The 17,422-nt window shown below is 41.3% G+C and overlaps 1 pseudogene; it reads right to left on the reverse strand.

Annotated features, from left to right (window-relative positions):
* LOC100456511 (ras suppressor protein 1-like) overlaps nt 1-17,422 on the reverse strand; it is a 202,065-nt pseudogene that overhangs the window by 38,293 nt on the left and 146,350 nt on the right.

Below are 17,422 nucleotides of genomic sequence, written 5' to 3' on the forward strand. Positions count from 1 at the left end.
CTCTGCCTCCTGAGTTCAAATGTCTCTCCTGCCTGAGCCTCCTGGGTAGAATAGCTGAGATCATAGGTGCACATCACCACGCTTAGCTAATTTTTGTATTTTTAGTAGAGACGAGGTTTCGCCATCTTGACAAGGCTGTTCTTGAACTCCTGGCCTCAGCTGACCCTCCAGCCTCAGCCTCCCAAAGTGCTGGGACTACAGGCGTGAGCCACCACGCCTGGGAGGAGCTCGTTTATTTAGCACAGAGGCCTTTCATTAGCACTTTTGATTCCCTGCCATTATTATAAACATTTATTTGTTTATAGTTGGTTTCCTCAACTGTAATGGAAGCTCCATGGGCTGGATGGGCAGTTGCTAGAATAATACCTGGTACACGATTGGGAACTTGGTAAATCCTCATTCACTGAACAGCAGATATCCAGGATTCCCTGTCTAGCCTGACCTCTGACCTTACAGCCACCTGCCTCACACTTTATACTCAACAGTGCCAAAAAACCGACAATTCCTAGGCCCCAGGCAAGCAGTGCTGTGAGTGTTTAAATATGTCATTCGTGGCTGGGTGTGGTGGCTCATGCCAATAACCCCAGCACTTTGGGAGGCCGAGGAGGGTGGATCACGAGGTCAAGAGATCGATTGAGACCATCCTGGCCAACATGGTAAAACCCTGTCTATACTAAAAATACAAAAGTTAGCTGGGTGTGGTGGTGTGCACCTGTAGTCCCAGCTACTTGGGAGGCTGTGACAGGACAATCACTTAACCCTGAGAGGCAGAGGTTGCAGTGAGCTGAGATCGTGTCACTGCACTCCAGCCTGGTGACAAAGCAAGACTCCATCTCAAAAATAAAAATAAAAAAATTGGCAAATATCTGTCCAGCATCTATTGCCACTCCACATGAATCACTAATTTAACCAGAGCATTTAGTGGCTACAATTTAACAAATATACGATTTTGCACAGTGACTGAAGCATGGGTGGGCAGTTTCATCTAATAGCTGTGCCAATGAAGATGGAATTCTGATGTCGCAGTTCCGGCTGGGGTCTATGGATGTATTCGTCTGTTCTCGCATTGCTATAAAGGAATGCCTGAGACTAGGTAACTTATAAGAAAAGAGGTTTAACTGACTCATGGTTCTACCGGCTGTATAAGAAGCATGGCAGCTGCTGCTTGTGGGAAAGCCTCAGGGAGCTTTTACTCATGGTGGAAGGCAATGCAGGAGCATGTGTATTACATGGCAGGAGTAGGAGAGCATGAAGGGTCTTGCAATAACTCATTCACTATCATAAGGACAGTACCAAGAGGGGATGGTGTTAACCATTCATGAGAGCTCTGCCCCCATGATCTAATCACCTCCCAACCAGGCCCCACCTCCAACACTGGGGATCACAATTCCACATGAGATTTGGTGGGGACACACATCCAAACCATATCAATGGAGTCTGACGGAACCTTTAGACCCAGAACCATGGGGTTCTCTTCCCAGCTTGGCCACTAACCTCAGAGGTGACCAGGACCCAGTCCCTTAGCCCCCTTGAAAAGGCTTGGCTTCCTCTGTATAAAATGAAAGCACTAAAACCTGCCTTCCCTACCTCACAAATGTTGAGAGAATCAAGTGCTGCAAAGCAATACATGAAGACAGGTTATCATTATTATTATTTACCGCTCCCCGGTTCTGCAACCTCAGTTGAACCAAAACTCCTCTCTTCACCTTTGCATAAAGAAAGACAGAGAATTGTCACCTCTCAAGTACAGAGAAAAATTGCAAAAATGAATGAAGCAGCATTAGGGAATATATTCTTTCCTCCATGGCATGAAGGTGCTTTATAAACTATTCCTATTTAACACAGAGAGAAAAAAAATCAACCATACTACAACTTGTCTGTCAGTTCATGCTATGCAAATAAGTCCCTTCTTGGTCAACAGAACTGAGATAAAATTTTACTGGACACAAAATACAGTAAAAATTTAACTTCCTTATTGTGCCAACTATTAGCTTCTCAATTAGCTCTCAAATCTTCACTAATGTAGGCCACCGAAAGGATATATTAAAACAATAAAACTTTTTTTAAAACACAAAACACAAAAAGAAATTAGAAATCCACTTCTGTGTAATGATATAAATGGAATCCCTCCCCTGGCCCTACCCAGCATGCCCCTTCCACTCTCTTTCTCTCCATCCCTTCCCCTCCACTGATACTCACCCAAGGTTCAGGTGTTTGAGTTTTTGAAGCCTGCTGATCTGTGTTGGCAGCTCCTTAATCTGGTTATTTAAAAAGTTGAGCACTTCCAAATTCTTCAGTTCTGCTATGTTTGGTGGTACCGCCATGGAAACATAAATGCTGAGTGTGAATCTGGGAATGGAACTCCTAGCAAGGGATGGCAGCAGCACATTTTGTTTTTCGTCAAAGCTAAGAAACATATAACTCCAAAAGGACCATCGAATTCACCTATCGGTCTTACTGATTTTTTATGGGTTTTTCATAAGCAGTCACTCACTTCTGAGTGGCCGCTGAAATGCTCCTTCATATATCATTAGCTAAGTGTTTGGCGTAGTTTGTTTCAGACGGACAATGAAAAGGGAAACAGAGCAAAAAGTCACAAAAGAGAATTTCTGTACCATAGCAGCCTATAAAAGTGAATATTACGAGGCATATACACTTATAGCTGTCATATAGGATCTTTTAAGTGCAATTTTTTTTTCTTTTGGTTTGCTTGCATTGCCACTGGAAGAAAGACAGCAACCTCCAAATGCCTTCCTGGGTGATGTACATTGAAGCTGTTTAACCCAGTATCTGAAGAGCTGTCCTCTTAACATTGCATTATATTAGCTCAATTTTAAATAATGAAATATTCAATCTCCCTAGTTTCTGATTTTGGCCTCTGGAGTAATGTATCTTGATCAATACCACACATACATACAGACGCACACCCATACATACACATACACACACACACAAAGGTTACATCAGATTAGCAACATATCGATATACTGTTATTATATAGAAATAAAAAAGTCAACTCAGTAACATGCTATGAACACTAGTGTGCAGATCAAAGGTGAAAATCAACCACTGGGGACCTGAAAGGTTCCTCCTTCCCTAGCATATATATACTTGAAAATACAAATGTAAAAGCCAGAGGCATCTTTATCTCAAAAGTACAAACTATAAATTGGCAGCAGAAGGACTTTCCATAGGCTGTAATTCATCTATCCCATTTGCTATTCAATCATTCTATAAACATTTGTATGGGAGGTAAGCTTGGCCATGGTTCATGTAAACTCTGATACCAAGACTATCCAGGTAACTGAAAACATGAACAGTGACCTGGAGCCCAGTCTGAAAAAGTGTGATGTCTCATATCAGTCAGGTTTACTTCCCATCCCATCTGCTTCCTCCAGGGGTGCCCCAGGAGGCCAGAAAACCAACCTGCTTGCCTGCAGTCAGACCTAAACTCAGAACCAAGAGCACCTGTGATTAGAACCAGTACAAAGGTGAGTGTAAAATGCCAAACATACATCTAAAATATTTAAGCAGCTAGTCATTTCAAGGAGACCAATTGATAACTCCCAGGGCAACAAAATTAAAAGGACAGGCACATTGCTAATTACAGTTTTGAGTAATCATTTTCAGCTTTCTGAAATGTCTACAGTATCACTGACCTGATTTCTTTTAGATGGAAGCCTTGGTGAAAGGTAAAAGAAATGCTTTCACTGGAAGAAGGGACTGTGAAGAATAAGGATTACTCTGAACTAGGGCACATGGGCAGGGAGCAGTGGTCTAGTGAGCAGCCCCTGGGTGAGCTCCTGAAGTGACTGTTGATAAAAGAACAGGTTTTCATGGGGTAATCTAGACAGCTGGAAGTTCCTCCAGAACCTTCCCTCTTGGATACCTGCAGGAATTCAAAGGAATCCTACCTGTACAATATGGCTGCAAATGCACATTCTTAGGTGCACGGTCCATGGAACACTTCTGTGGAAATGAATAGTATTCACCTTGTGTAAGCAATTATCAAGAAAATCACCAGGGCCAGGAGTGGTGCCTTACGCCTATAATCCTAGCACTTTGGGAGGCTGAGGCAGGTGGATTACCTGAGGCCAGGAGTTCGAGACTAGCCTGACCAACATGGTAAAACCCTGACTCTACTCAAAATACAAAAATTAGCTGGGCATGGTGGCAAGTGCCTGTAATCCAAGCTACTCGGGAGGCTGAGGCAGGAGAATCGCTTGAACCCAGGAGGCGGAGGTGGCAGTGAGCCAAGATCATGCCATTGCACTCCAGTCTGGGTGACAAGAGTGAAACTCTATCTCAAAGGAAAAGAAAATCACCAGGCTGTGTCTTCTAGGTCACTGGATATCATCTTCTCCCCCCAGATCATAAAGTATATACAGTGCAGCTGCCCACAGACCTCATCCCTCCCCTGTCCACCCTCCAGCTACCACTAAGCCTTCATCTGATTAGTTTGAAGAGCACATTCATCTGATGAGTTCAAAGAGCAATAACAAAAGTTAGTGAAATCAGGAGAAAACGATGATCTCAGTTTAGCCACAAACCAAGAATAATGCAGCCATAATTACTGTCGTTTTCCCAAAGTTACTCTGCCAATTGAATTAAATGCTCGTCTAAAGGTATCGCCTTTTTGACAGGATGAGAGATTATTTCACTCTCCTTGCTAAATCAGTCCAATTTAAAACCACAAATTATGCTAAATGTGATTTAGGGCTTTGTCTTGTGGACGCAAACAATAACCTCATATTCAATTTACAAAACCTCTCCCAGCCTTTTGGTGAGCATGTGAATTTTTTGCTTAAGACTCCATTCAAGCTAGATGAGAAAAAAAATTACACAGCTAATATTCTCCCTAAATATACAGAATTTTTTAAACCCCCAGTCATAGTGAAAATCTAAAGAAATTAACATGCAGACCTGTCTGGATGGGATGGTATTCACTCTTTGAACCAATATTTAGAGAATGTTGATTAGGTGCGCAGCACCATACTTTTTACACATAGCATCTCAATACTTTGGGGATAAAGTAGGAGAGGAATGTTACTTAAGGAAAGTAAGTTACAAAAGATAGGGTATCAAAGTCAATAAACTGAAACAGGCTAGTGCTTGGAAAATAAACTACTCCCAACCAAACTAGTTGTCCAGAAAAAATAACCAGTTAGCAATATGAATTGTGTCATGACTAAATCATATACATATGTGGCAGGAACAATTTTAGCTATTTCAAAAAGACCACTGCAATATCTTACCAGTCAAAATATTTTACTGGAGTTTTCCAGATACCTATAGGATGCATGAGCAAGAAGCATTTAAAACCTAATAGTGTGTGTCAGTATATTTCTTATCATGTCTTTAAAACGTTCCTTTTTCATCAATCTGTCCAGCTTCTGACCTATGACCCCAGCTGACCTATGACACCAAAGAAACTGAAGAGCAATGTGGTCCTTGGCCCTACAGTGTTGTGTGTGCCCTTACTCAACTCATAACCTCTCTGGGCCTCTGTAAATAAAATAAGAAGGCTGGATTATGACCATTTCCAAGGTCTCTTCCACTTTGTTTTAACATTCTAGGATTCTAAAAGGAGATAGATTATGAAAATCAATGATATGGCTTTAAATAATTCAACAAATGGGGCCCTCAATTAGGAAGCTTAGTCATGTAGAACTTTGCTTCTGACAAAGAATTGAGTATCATTTTCTGCATAGCCAAAGACGGTTGCTTTAATTTTGAGACTTCAGTTGCTAGGTTTGGGGGAACAGTCCCAAAGGACTCAGACATTCCCTGGCTCCTCATGTCACATTTTGCTCTAGCCGCAGGATCACAGGACTGCTGGGGATGCTCTCGTCCCAGAGCGTCTGCTGGTGTTTTGGAAAGGTGACAAGGATGTGGTCACATCACCCCAGAGACAAATCTCAAAGTTTCTTCTGGGCTCTGCAGCAGTTCCACCTAACACACCTGGCATGACCTTTTTCCCTTCAAGTTCTCCTAAACTGAAGAACCTGAATGTGATTCAAGAGTTTTGTCCATCTGATGCGCCAGCCCTCGACTTGGCAATTCAGCACCCCTGACTCCTGCAGCAGTTTCTGGAAGGTTCCACAAGCAGCCCAAAGTGCCTGAAGGGCTCATTAACTTCTCTTTCGCTGGAAGCACCTCCACTTTGCTGGACACGCTGGAGAAACCAGAGTCCATCTGTGCGAAACACTGGCACAGCCCCTTCCTGAGCAACAGCTTTACTCCTAAAAGGACATGTATCTATGGCCATTGGTTATATCTGCAACAGGCATGAGCCACCTGGCACTGCACAGTTGATGCACATTCACAAAATCAACAATCAATCAGCTCAAGAATAGCCTTCCCCCAACCAGCCAGCAGCCCACAAACTATCTCCCCTCCACACGAAGAATCAAAATCAACTACTGTTATAACAATAGTTTCAATTCTGTTGAATTGAGTAAGGAAGATTCTGTTCTATGATCTAAAATTAATAATTCCACAACCAACAACTTAAAGCATTTTAGGAGTTTACACAATAATAATTAGCAGGGTGTGTTCTGGGGCTGGGCTATCTGATGGACAGCCACTAGCTATATGCAGCTATTTGAATTTAAACCTAGATTAATCAAAAATAAAATGATGAATGCTATTGTTTGGTCATAGCAGCCACATTTAAAAAGCTCGACCACCACATGTGGTGTCTAGTGGCTCCACTATTGCATGGCGGGGATACTGACCATTTCCATCACCACAGAACGTCCTATTAGACAGCCCGGCTCTATGGCAGTGGGCCTCAAACCACGAAGACATCAGAATCACCAGAGGGCTTGCTAAAACACAGATGGAGGGGTATCCCAGAGTTTCTGATTTAGTAGGTTTGGGGTAAAGCCTGATAATCTGAATTTCCAGCAACTTCTCAGGGGATGCTGATGTTGCTGCTCTGGGAACCATATTATGGCTCAGAAAACTTTGAATTCATTGGCAGCATCACGATTATCGATCCAACACATATGTCCCTTACCCCATGCAATAATGCGATGAGTATAATAATCAATCTTATCCAAATGAAGATGCTTACTGAGCCTGGGGATTGATGAGAAGTGAAACAAATGAAACGCTAGATAGCTAACACGTTCAACGTGGGTGCCATAATCAAACCCTTTCTAGTCAACTTCTGCTTCCCCACACAGGATTTTATGGAGAGATCAGTATTGCTTAAGATGGACAATGTTCCAGAGGAGAAAAGCCTTGAATTCCCTAGCACACTGAATTAAGTCACTCAGTGGCAAATTCATCATGACCAAGGGTGGTCATACAAAGAGATGTCACCTGCTCTACTGCTCGACTTCAAAACACTGAGCCCTAATGGCAGGATGCTGGGTGGTAGTGATGGCACAGACAGACTGGTTTGGGTGCAGCTGATTTGGGGGCTTTTTGAGCAAAAGCATCTTGTGGCCCTTGAGGCAAAGAAACAAAGCTGTAAGGAGCGACAGACTCTGGGAGCAGAAGGCACAATGCGAAAACATAAGGACAAGTGCTCTGCTTGGGTGCAGCCCACGGGAGGGTCAGGGGGTACACTTTGGTCTTTAGAGTCACATGGTCACCAGCAACAGCCAGGTTCTCTTCAGCTCCAGAAGGGCAGCACTAGAGCCTGCACCATGCTAACGCACACCCACGGCTGCCAGGAAGCCAGAAGCTGCTCCGAACACATGGCGCTTTCCATCCACAGCACAGGCATGAAATCTGGAGGTGACCTCCACCCACCATCTCCACCAAACTTCTGGGGAGTTGGGGGCTGCACTACACCCAACTGTTTTTGCAGAAGCACCAAAGGATGTTGTTAGAGCTAGTGATTCCTGAGCTACAGCTGGCCCAGAGCATGAAAGCCAGGAGACCCAGCCTCTTTGAAAAAAGTGAACTGATGGCTGAATCTCTGCTTCCAGTGATGGATGGTGAATTACAGCAAGGGAATGAAGAGGAGGACTTAGGGCAGGCAACTGCTCACAGCCAGGGCTAGGACAGCAGGTGGCACAGGGGCATGCCCGCCCTTGTGCTGCAGTGGAGGCAACATACTGTGTTGTGCCCATTTCCAGGATGCAAAAATGCCACCAACCCTCAGGCCAAAGAGTCCCCAAAGAAACCACATGGAATGAGTCACAGCAAAATGAAGCCGAGTAGCATTGCTTCTAAAAACCTGACATATTGCTATTTTTTTAAAAAGGAGGTTTTTGTCTGTTGCCATAACAAATGAAAATGCCTGGTCAGATGTTCACAATGTTGTATATTTCTATAGCTTTTAAAAATAAAGCATAGAAGGATAGAGGATGGTAGAGGATATAAAATTAGCTTGTTATTTAGATAACTTAGTATGTTACATTACTACAACTAAGTTACTAGAAAAACCACTAAAAACCTGAGAATAGATGAAAATGAGTGAGATTATTCATTATATATACCAGAGGGGGAAGGACCATTTATGAGAAAATGGTGAAAGTAAACATTTCCTTGCCCCAGCATTTGATGAATATGATACTGAAAAACAAGTGCCCCACTTTGGCCTGAATGAAGCAAGGGAGAAAGAAACCAAATTAGCAGAAACGAGATGAAATATGACTTGGGGCATCCGTGGACAAAGTGAAAGCACAGGATTTTAATCTCTAGCCGTAATAACTGGAGAACATTAGTCCATTCATGGCACAAAGGTGGTGTCTAGACTAAGTATAGACATGCCAATTCTTTCAGCAAATCATAGTTCTCGATGCCATTTTAATGATTTTACATAAAGAAGAATCTTCTCACTCTCACGTAGGAATGATTAAACTATTCAGCACTTTATATGCAAACAAGGTCATTTGTAGTTATGGTGATTAATTACCTTCAAGTCCTCCTAAGCACTTTACATGCAAAAAAAGGTCATTTGTAGTTATAGTGATTAATTACCTTTGTTTTCTGGCCAAAAACACAAGGTGGATAATGAACTTATTACATATTACCATAAGAGTTTGAAGTTCAAAAGTATACTAATGATAACTGGCTTCACAGATTTTATGGAATTTCACCCAAAGCAGCTATTAAAGCAGTGAATTACAGTAGTTCTAGGTTATTTAAAGCTTATGAAACAGTGAAACAAATTCTCATTTAAAAGGTTCTACATGTTCCTCAAGGTAAACATCAAATAGCAAAATATCTAAGCATCTACCCCAAGAAAGGCCAACAAGTATTATTAGCTTTATAAACAACAAAGTGCTCCAAATATTATTAGCTTTATAAATAACAATGGTAATGCTACTTTCAGTTAATAAACAACAAGTATTTACTGAGAACCTGTGCCCCGAAAGCACATGCTCACTCTGTCCTATTATGAGCCGCCTCAGGATTCTATAGCCTAAGTCATTTTAGTAAACAAAAATATCCCTAGCTTAACTCACTGAAACACAATGGTCCTACTCTTTCAGCAGCAATGTGAAAAATCAATTACATGAAAATTGGAGAAAAAAGGTATAAGCAAGTAATAAGGTAGATTTTAGAGTATAAAGCCAAACATGCAAAAATATATGTTCCTGAGCTACAAAAAGTGTGTATGCATAACCAAACGAATCTCCTAAAAAACTGACAAGCATAGATTTCTTCTCCTCTGAGGATATAAAAATTAGTTAATTTCTGAATCTTGTGTTAACTTCAAAAGCATGTTCAGGAGGACATATGAACTCTGAATTCTTGCAGGAAGACCGCTTCTAAATTGCACTCCAGTTCTGATGCGCTACCCCTCCAGCAAAGCCGTACATCAATAAAGAGCTTTAACTGGGGAGCTGGGAGGGAGAAGCAGCGCTGAGAGGAAAGGAAGTGGCATTCAATGGCGTTCAGTGGCCGGGGGAGGAGGTGACATCCAGCGAAGGGTAAGAAAAGGAAAGGTAGGAAAAATGCCCACAAAATTCCAAAACACCGGGAAGAGAGAGAAAGAGAAAATAAAAAAAAACTTCAACCCATCAATAGAGAATAACAAGCTCAGTGTTATAAAAGGAGTGAACTAGGCTCTTTTATATGAGTACATGTCTTTATTATGTATAATATATATGAATGTATATCTATATGTAAGCCTCGATTATTAACATTATGAGGTAGACAGTAAGCAAGTCACAGTCTATCTTGCACTCTCTTACACGTACACATAAAAAGCATGTTTTGTCATTAGTTTCTGTCTTCTTTTGCAATTAAGAATTAATCTAGGCTGGGTGCAGTGGCTCACACTTGTAATCCCAGCACTTTGGGAAGCTGAGGTGGGTGGGTTGCTTGAGCCCAGGAGTTTCAGACCAGCCTGGGCAACAGGGCAAAACCCCACCTCTACAAAAAATTAGCTTGGCATGGTGGTGCATGCCTGTAGTCCCAGCTACTCAGGAGTCCAAGGTGGAAAGATCACTTGAACCTGGAGGTTAAGGCTGCCGTGAGCTGAGACTGCGCCACTGCACTCCAGCCTGGGCAACAAAGTAAGACCCTGTCTTAAAAAAAAAATGAATTAATCCAGCAAGAGGCCAAAACTGGACTGCTTCTCTTCCTACTGGACCTTATCTTTAGGGTCACTGCATGAGGAAGGCAGGAAGGGGAGGGAAAGGAAGAGGCCCAGGGCTGGGAAAATCCACCAAATCCATAAAGGAGCTTTGATCTTTCCCTTTGAACTAACACAACTATGGCTTTTAAACTTAGCAACTGTCCCTGTTCTTCTAATGGAATGAGTAAGGATCCAGAGCCACAGGAACACTTCGTCCACGGCGCTCCTAGATTGACCTGATGGGACATCTCAAGTGCACAAGTGCACACACACATCACTTGCAGAGACAGCGGGGGACATGCTGGAGCAGCCACTTGGAAGCCGTGCAGAAAGCTCTGTCGTTCCCTCGTTCTGGTCATTTAACCACTTTACACCTGTTTCCTCCATGTGATATAGAGTAGGGGGTTCAACAGATTTGCTCTTTTCCCTTTCATCTCCTGCTGAAGTTATTACATAGGTGTTGTTCTTGATGGTCCCCAGGCTGTGGGGTACCTTGTATTTCTTTGCACACAGTGCTGGTTCAGTTGGATGAAAAGGAGGGCTTCATAGAGAAAGATGAGCATTCATCTCAACTTTCTGAAGGATGAGCAAAATTCAGAGAGAGGGGTAGGAACTTAAGATTTTAGAAAAAAACAGGTGACTAGAACAAAGAATATATAGGCAGGGGATAAAAAGCTAAAGAAAGCAAAAAATTAGACAAAAGAGGGTTCAGACTGAAAACAGCAAAATGCAACATCAATGAGTTTGTTAACTGGTTATCAGTTGTGTTTGAGTGGTTTTGGCCTATGAGGCTGACTGATGAAGAAAACGAAAAATGGAAATGGGAAAGGTATTCCATTTAAAAACATCTGCATGTGTCCACACCATGTTCCATTCAAGCCTGGGAGCTACAGGATTACAAATTCTTATTTAACCAAATGTAAATTTAAGCAGATAAATAAGGTGGCACTTATCAACAATTTTTAAGAAGCCATTAAGAATGAGTTCTGTGATGCATTAAAAATCATCTAAAGTTTTAAATGAATTTCCAAGAAGCATCTCCTTTAAGAAATAGCATCACTAGGCCAAGGCAGACAGATCGCTTGTGGCCAGGAGTTCAAGACCAGCCTGGCCAACATGGTGAAAGCCATCTCCACTAAAAACAAAAACTAGCTGGGCATGGTGATACACGCCTGTAGTCCCAGCTACTAGGGAGGCTGAGGCAGAAGAATCACTTGAACCTGGGAGACAGAGGTTGCAGTGAGCCGAAATCATGCCACTGCATTCCAACCTGGATGACAGAGTGAGACCCTGTCTCAAAAAAAAAAAAAAAAAAAAAAGCATCACTATGTCCACACTGCATGCAAACATACTAGTGTTATCTTCACCCAACTCTTGAGTTTCTAAATCTGAAGTATATAGACCTCTAAAGAATTCATGGATGAACACAATGGGATCCATAAGCCTGCTGAAATGAGAACCATCACATGCACTTCTCTACGGATCAGGGTTGTAGTTTTCACTCTACTGTTTAAAAAAGTCAGGGACTTAAGAAAAGTTAAGAAGGCCAGGCACAGTGGCTCACAGTGGCCAGTAATTCCCGTACTTTGGGTGGCCAGGGAAGGAGGATCTCTTGAGCCGAGGAGATCGAGTCCAGCCTGGGCAAATTAGCCAGGTGTGGTGGTGCACATCCATTTGGGAGGCTTGTTTCAGCCCAGGAGTTTCAGGTTACAGTGAGCTAGGATCATGCCACTGTACTCCAGCCTGGGTGATAAAGACACTACCTTTAAAAAATAAAAACAAAAAAAGAGAAGAGATGCTCTAGAAGAAATGTATGTACCTAAGTATCGCACTTCTTAGTGTATCTCCTCTAACATCCTGCACATATACTCACATGTACACGCACACCAAGTTATTTAGGAGAGAGTGCATCAACTGACAATCTATGTATAATATTTTGCTATTAAATCAATTCTGTTTGATAGACATTCTATCATCAATAGCAAAAGAAACCTTTTTCAGGATCAGCCGCACACATGGGCTAACTATGAGTTGGAAAGTGACAGACTTACACTCCCCCGTCTTATTTTTTCCACAGCCTGCCACCGTTCTGAAGTTCTCATGATGGGGGTGGTTCCATTTAAAAATATACCGTGGAGGAATTAGCATGTTAGCTAGCTTCCGCTTAGCACAGAACAGGACCTCAAGAAAAAGGATTCTGGAACAGGTACATTTTGGTTGGTGGGGCTGAGAACAAAGAGAATGGGGGCAGGGGGGTGGCCACAGTCTACAAGCTGAGGATAGATAAGATGCCATCGGGCAGACACTTCTTCAACTTCCCACTGGCCTTGGGTTGCCCTGGTTCTGGATCCCTGGGTCAACAGATCCTCCCATGGGACAATCTCAGGAGCTCACTCACTAAAGCCAAAAATAGCAACACATGCCTAATTGCCAGTGATTTCTGCTCCTCTCCCTTCTGCCACCCTCCACCCTATTAAATGAAAAGAACATTCCATGCTCTTAGATAGGAAGAATCAATATTATTAAAATGTCCATACTTCTCCCCCAAATTTACAGATTCAATGCTATTCAATGCATTGAATGTTAAAACCCAGATTCTAACCGTGTGCAATTTATCAGTGGCCAGTGTGGAAGAACTCAAAAGTGCTTCTTAAAAAATACTGAGGTCTCAGGGCAGGCACAGTGGCTCATGTCTGGAATCCCAGCACTCTGGGAGGCCGAGGTGGGTGCTCTGGAGTTCAAGACCAGCCTGGGCAAGCTGGGCAACAGAGGGAGACTTCATCTCACAAAAAAAAAAAAAGGGGGGGGAGGGTGGTAAAGAAAAGGACAGGCAGCACCATTGCAAGCTGGAGCCAAAATGATATCACCCCTGATGGGTCCTCCTTTTCGAGAATCCCATTATCTCCTATGAATCCTGATGTTCTGAAAAAAAAATGTGAGCTGCTTGGCTAAGTTGGAAATGATGGTAGAGTAGATTCTCAAGACTGTATTTTCATGCTATTTCCTTTCTTTCAATGTAGGAGACAATGACTTGGCCCAGCAGCTAGCAGCTCTCTGTGGCAGAGAGATCCCAGGGCCCATCCAGTCTACTGAGAGTACATGTTCATCCGCTTCACCTTGGACTCCAGTGTAACCAGGGTAGGCTTCAATGCATCCTTTCACAAGAGTAATGAGTTTAAATATTTTTTTAATCCCATGTTATCCCATCTCCTCTCCTGTCCTCTCTCTTTCTCTCTTCTTAATATAGTTTTCTGGGCACCAGGACACAAGGCAAGTCAGAGGACATGGGTCTCTACCCAGGTTCTGGATGGCTGGCTCCCCTTATGTCAATGCTGAGTCCTGATCAAAAGCACTGTGGCCAAGTGGTACAAAAGTGTCCTGCCCTCAGGCCTCTGGGTGGGGCATCTTCACTCCAGAGGAGGTGTGTCCATGGAATGCATGAGAGAGAGCTTTAAAGCAATTTTTCAGCCTAGATGAGAGCTAGAACTAGAGCACAGCTCATATCCATGATTCATCGATGGAGCAAAACGTCATCATTTATCCTTATAAATTACTTGGTTAAAGTCATCCATTTGAGGGTTGGCAGGAAGAGTTTGTTGCTCTTGAAATATGAACTTGATGAGTCAAAAACAGGCACCATATATGGGATGCCATCATGCACAATATGATTCAGACTTTTCAAACTTGACACGTGAAGTCCAGTAACAGCCTTAAATCCAAATTAAATGAAAGATAATAAAGTAGTCCATGGAAGAGTGAAAGACTCCCATGTTTTTAACTGAAAAACATAATTTTAAAGTAGATTCTCTATCTAACATTAAAAATTAATCTAATATTTCCTCCATGCTTATATATACCTTTTATAAAGCAGGGAGCAACTGACGATAAATTGTGTTCCTCATGCACAAAAGAGGAAGGCTGCATAGTGGCTTAAGAGCATGGGCTTTGGAATTAGACCTAAGATAAATTTTCACCTCTGCAATTTAACTAGCTCTGTGAGCTGTCTACCTTTCCTTGCTGATGAGCTTCTAGTCCCTGAAAACTGGAGAGTTAATGTCTGCTCCTTTCATCCTGTTCCTTCGTCTCCTGCCCTCTCACTCTCATGTATATATTAATATGTACGGCAGTTCATTATACATACATACATATGTGTATGTATATAGTGATGGTAGAACCATTGTAATTTATTTATATGTGTGTATATATATGTGTGTATGTATGTATATAATATATAAAAAGATGTGTGTGTATCTATGAGTGTGTGTGTGTGTATATATATATGTGGCAGCTCGTGGTCTAGAATATATTTCAAATTTAACCTGTGATATAATGGATTTTGGAGACTCATAAGCAAGGAGGATGGGTGGGGTATGAGGGATAAAAAACTACATGTTGGGTGTAATGTATACTAGTCAGGTAACCAGTGCACTAAAACCTCAGACTTCACCAGTATGCAATTCATCCATGTAACCAAAAACCACTTGTACCCCAATTAGATAGATAGATAATCGATAACAAAAAAAAATTAACCTTTGAAAACTGAACACTTTATTCCCACCCTTTTCCATGCCACCCCGCCCCCAGTTCTACACTCCTCACAATGTTAGCAAATGGAAAGTACATTTTTCTCATTATTTAAGTCAAAAATCTTGATGTTATTTTTGACATTTCTGTTGGTCTCATACTTAACCATCAACAAATCACACTGGCTCTACCCTCACAATGTATCTAGATTTCAACCACGCCTCTCCATTTCTGTTGCTACCAGCCTAGCTCATGCGCCTATCATCTCTCCTTGGCCTCAGGCTGTCCCCTTTTTATTGGACACTCTGCTCCTGCCCTTCCCTGCCCTCCACTCCTTACAGTCTAAGGACGGCACATAGAGTGATATTTTCAAATGTAAGTGAGATCAGGCCATTCTGATGCCCAAAACCCTTCATCTTCCTCTTCTTACTCAGAATAAGTCTTTTCAGTTTCCTGCATGACCTAGACATGCTGCTACCTTTGGAATCTCTCATTCTGCCTCATCCATTCTGACTTCCATGATGTACCTCTACCACATCAAGCCTTTACACTAACTGTTTTCTGAACTGGAATGTTTTCTCCCACATAAACATCTGGCTTGATTCTTTGTTTCATTAATGTCTCTGCTAAGATGTTACTCCAATGACGTGGCTTTTCCAACTTAACTCTGACAATAAAGTACCCTTCTCTTTCCTCCCATCCATTTTTCTTTATAGAATTTATCACTACCTCACATATTATGTATTTGTTTATTGTATGTCTTCCCCATCTATAAAGAAATCTTTATGAAAGTAGGTAGTTTGTCTTCATTACTTACCTCTATATCCCATATCTCAACAACCACCACAAACGGAGTAGCCAATAGCATGTACCTGATACATGCTTGTTATGCTAATCACTTCCTACACTCTGGCTGTATTTTCAAGCATTTTTATTGCCTACACTGTGAAAACCCCCCAAGAAAACTAAGAAAGCATAAAAATCCAGTTGCCAATCCTATTTAAATAATCTACCTTTGTTTCTTTGTGGGAAGGCTGCGGTGGATATTTGCATGCAGACAAGGGATCATCATGTCCCCCAAGTATCCGGAGACCTACCCATCCAGCCTCAACTGTTCTTGGCACGTCCTGGTCCAAAGTGGCCTGATCATTGCTATCCATTTTGAACAGCCTTTCCAGATTCCAAATGGTGATTCTTCTTGCAACCAGGGGGATTACTTGGTGGTAGGTCTTGCTTGCTACCCTTTCTAATTATGTTTTCCATAGACTTCATTCAGAAACCAAAATCATAATTTTTCTTTCCTGGGACATAAATGGATAAGAATTATGTACTCTTTCTTTTGCAATGTAAAGGAGTTGATGCAATTTTAATTTGTCTTTCCAGCTAAGAAATGGTCCTGATATCTATTCTCCACCCTTCGGACCCTGTGGAGGAAATGGTCATTTTTGTGGCAGTCGTGCTTCATCGACTCTGTTCACCTCAGATAATCAAATGTTTGTTCAGTTTATTTCTGATTAGAGTAATGAAGGGCAAGGATTTCAGGTCAAATATGGGGAAAAGAGTTTAGGTAAGTATTTTCACTGAGAATTATATATACTTTTCCTGCAATTGCTTGGTCTTCTTTGATTAAATAGATTTGAGAAAAAATATATAAAGTTTTCTTTTCTGAACTAACAGTAATAGAATTAATAAGAATGCCTACTCTCAAGTACTTATTATGTTTGATACATTCAATATCTCATCGTGACTACTTTTCAAGTAAAGTATCATTATTTCGATTTTAAAGATAAGTAAAATGAGGCTTGGACTTTTCCAAGGCCACATATCTAATTAGTGACCAAAGTGAAATTGTCCATGAGTATAAGATACACTATTCTTCTTGATCCCTGAAATTCCTTAGACCTTTCCATTATAAGATGTCTAATTGTAAGTTAAATCTAGTTATAGAAACATTATAAGAATTACATTTTCCCTATTTTGTAATAATGTGTATGCTGTTTTTAAAAGAATACATAATCTTTTGATTCTATTATTACTGATTTAATTATATATTACCTAAGATCTTTACTTAATTGCTTGTACTTAATTACACTTGATTATAATTGCATTTAATTCTACTGTAATGATTTGATTTTGGTGACATTTACTTTTTAGTAATGTTTAATTGAATAAATAAATAAATAAATAAATAGGCATCGCTTCCAAAAAATGGAGTAATGTCAGTAGAAAGCAATATAATAATAAATTTTTGCTCTGTCCCACCAGAAGTTAGATAATATAGATTTCAAAATGATCCTATGACTTGTATCCCAGATTCCTAAATGTATTTATACATATAAATATCAATGAAAT

The sequence above is a fragment of the Pongo abelii genome, chromosome 8, assembly GCF_028885655.2.
Source record: "Pongo abelii isolate AG06213 chromosome 8, NHGRI_mPonAbe1-v2.0_pri, whole genome shotgun sequence".
NCBI lineage: Eukaryota > Metazoa > Chordata > Mammalia > Primates > Hominidae > Pongo > Pongo abelii.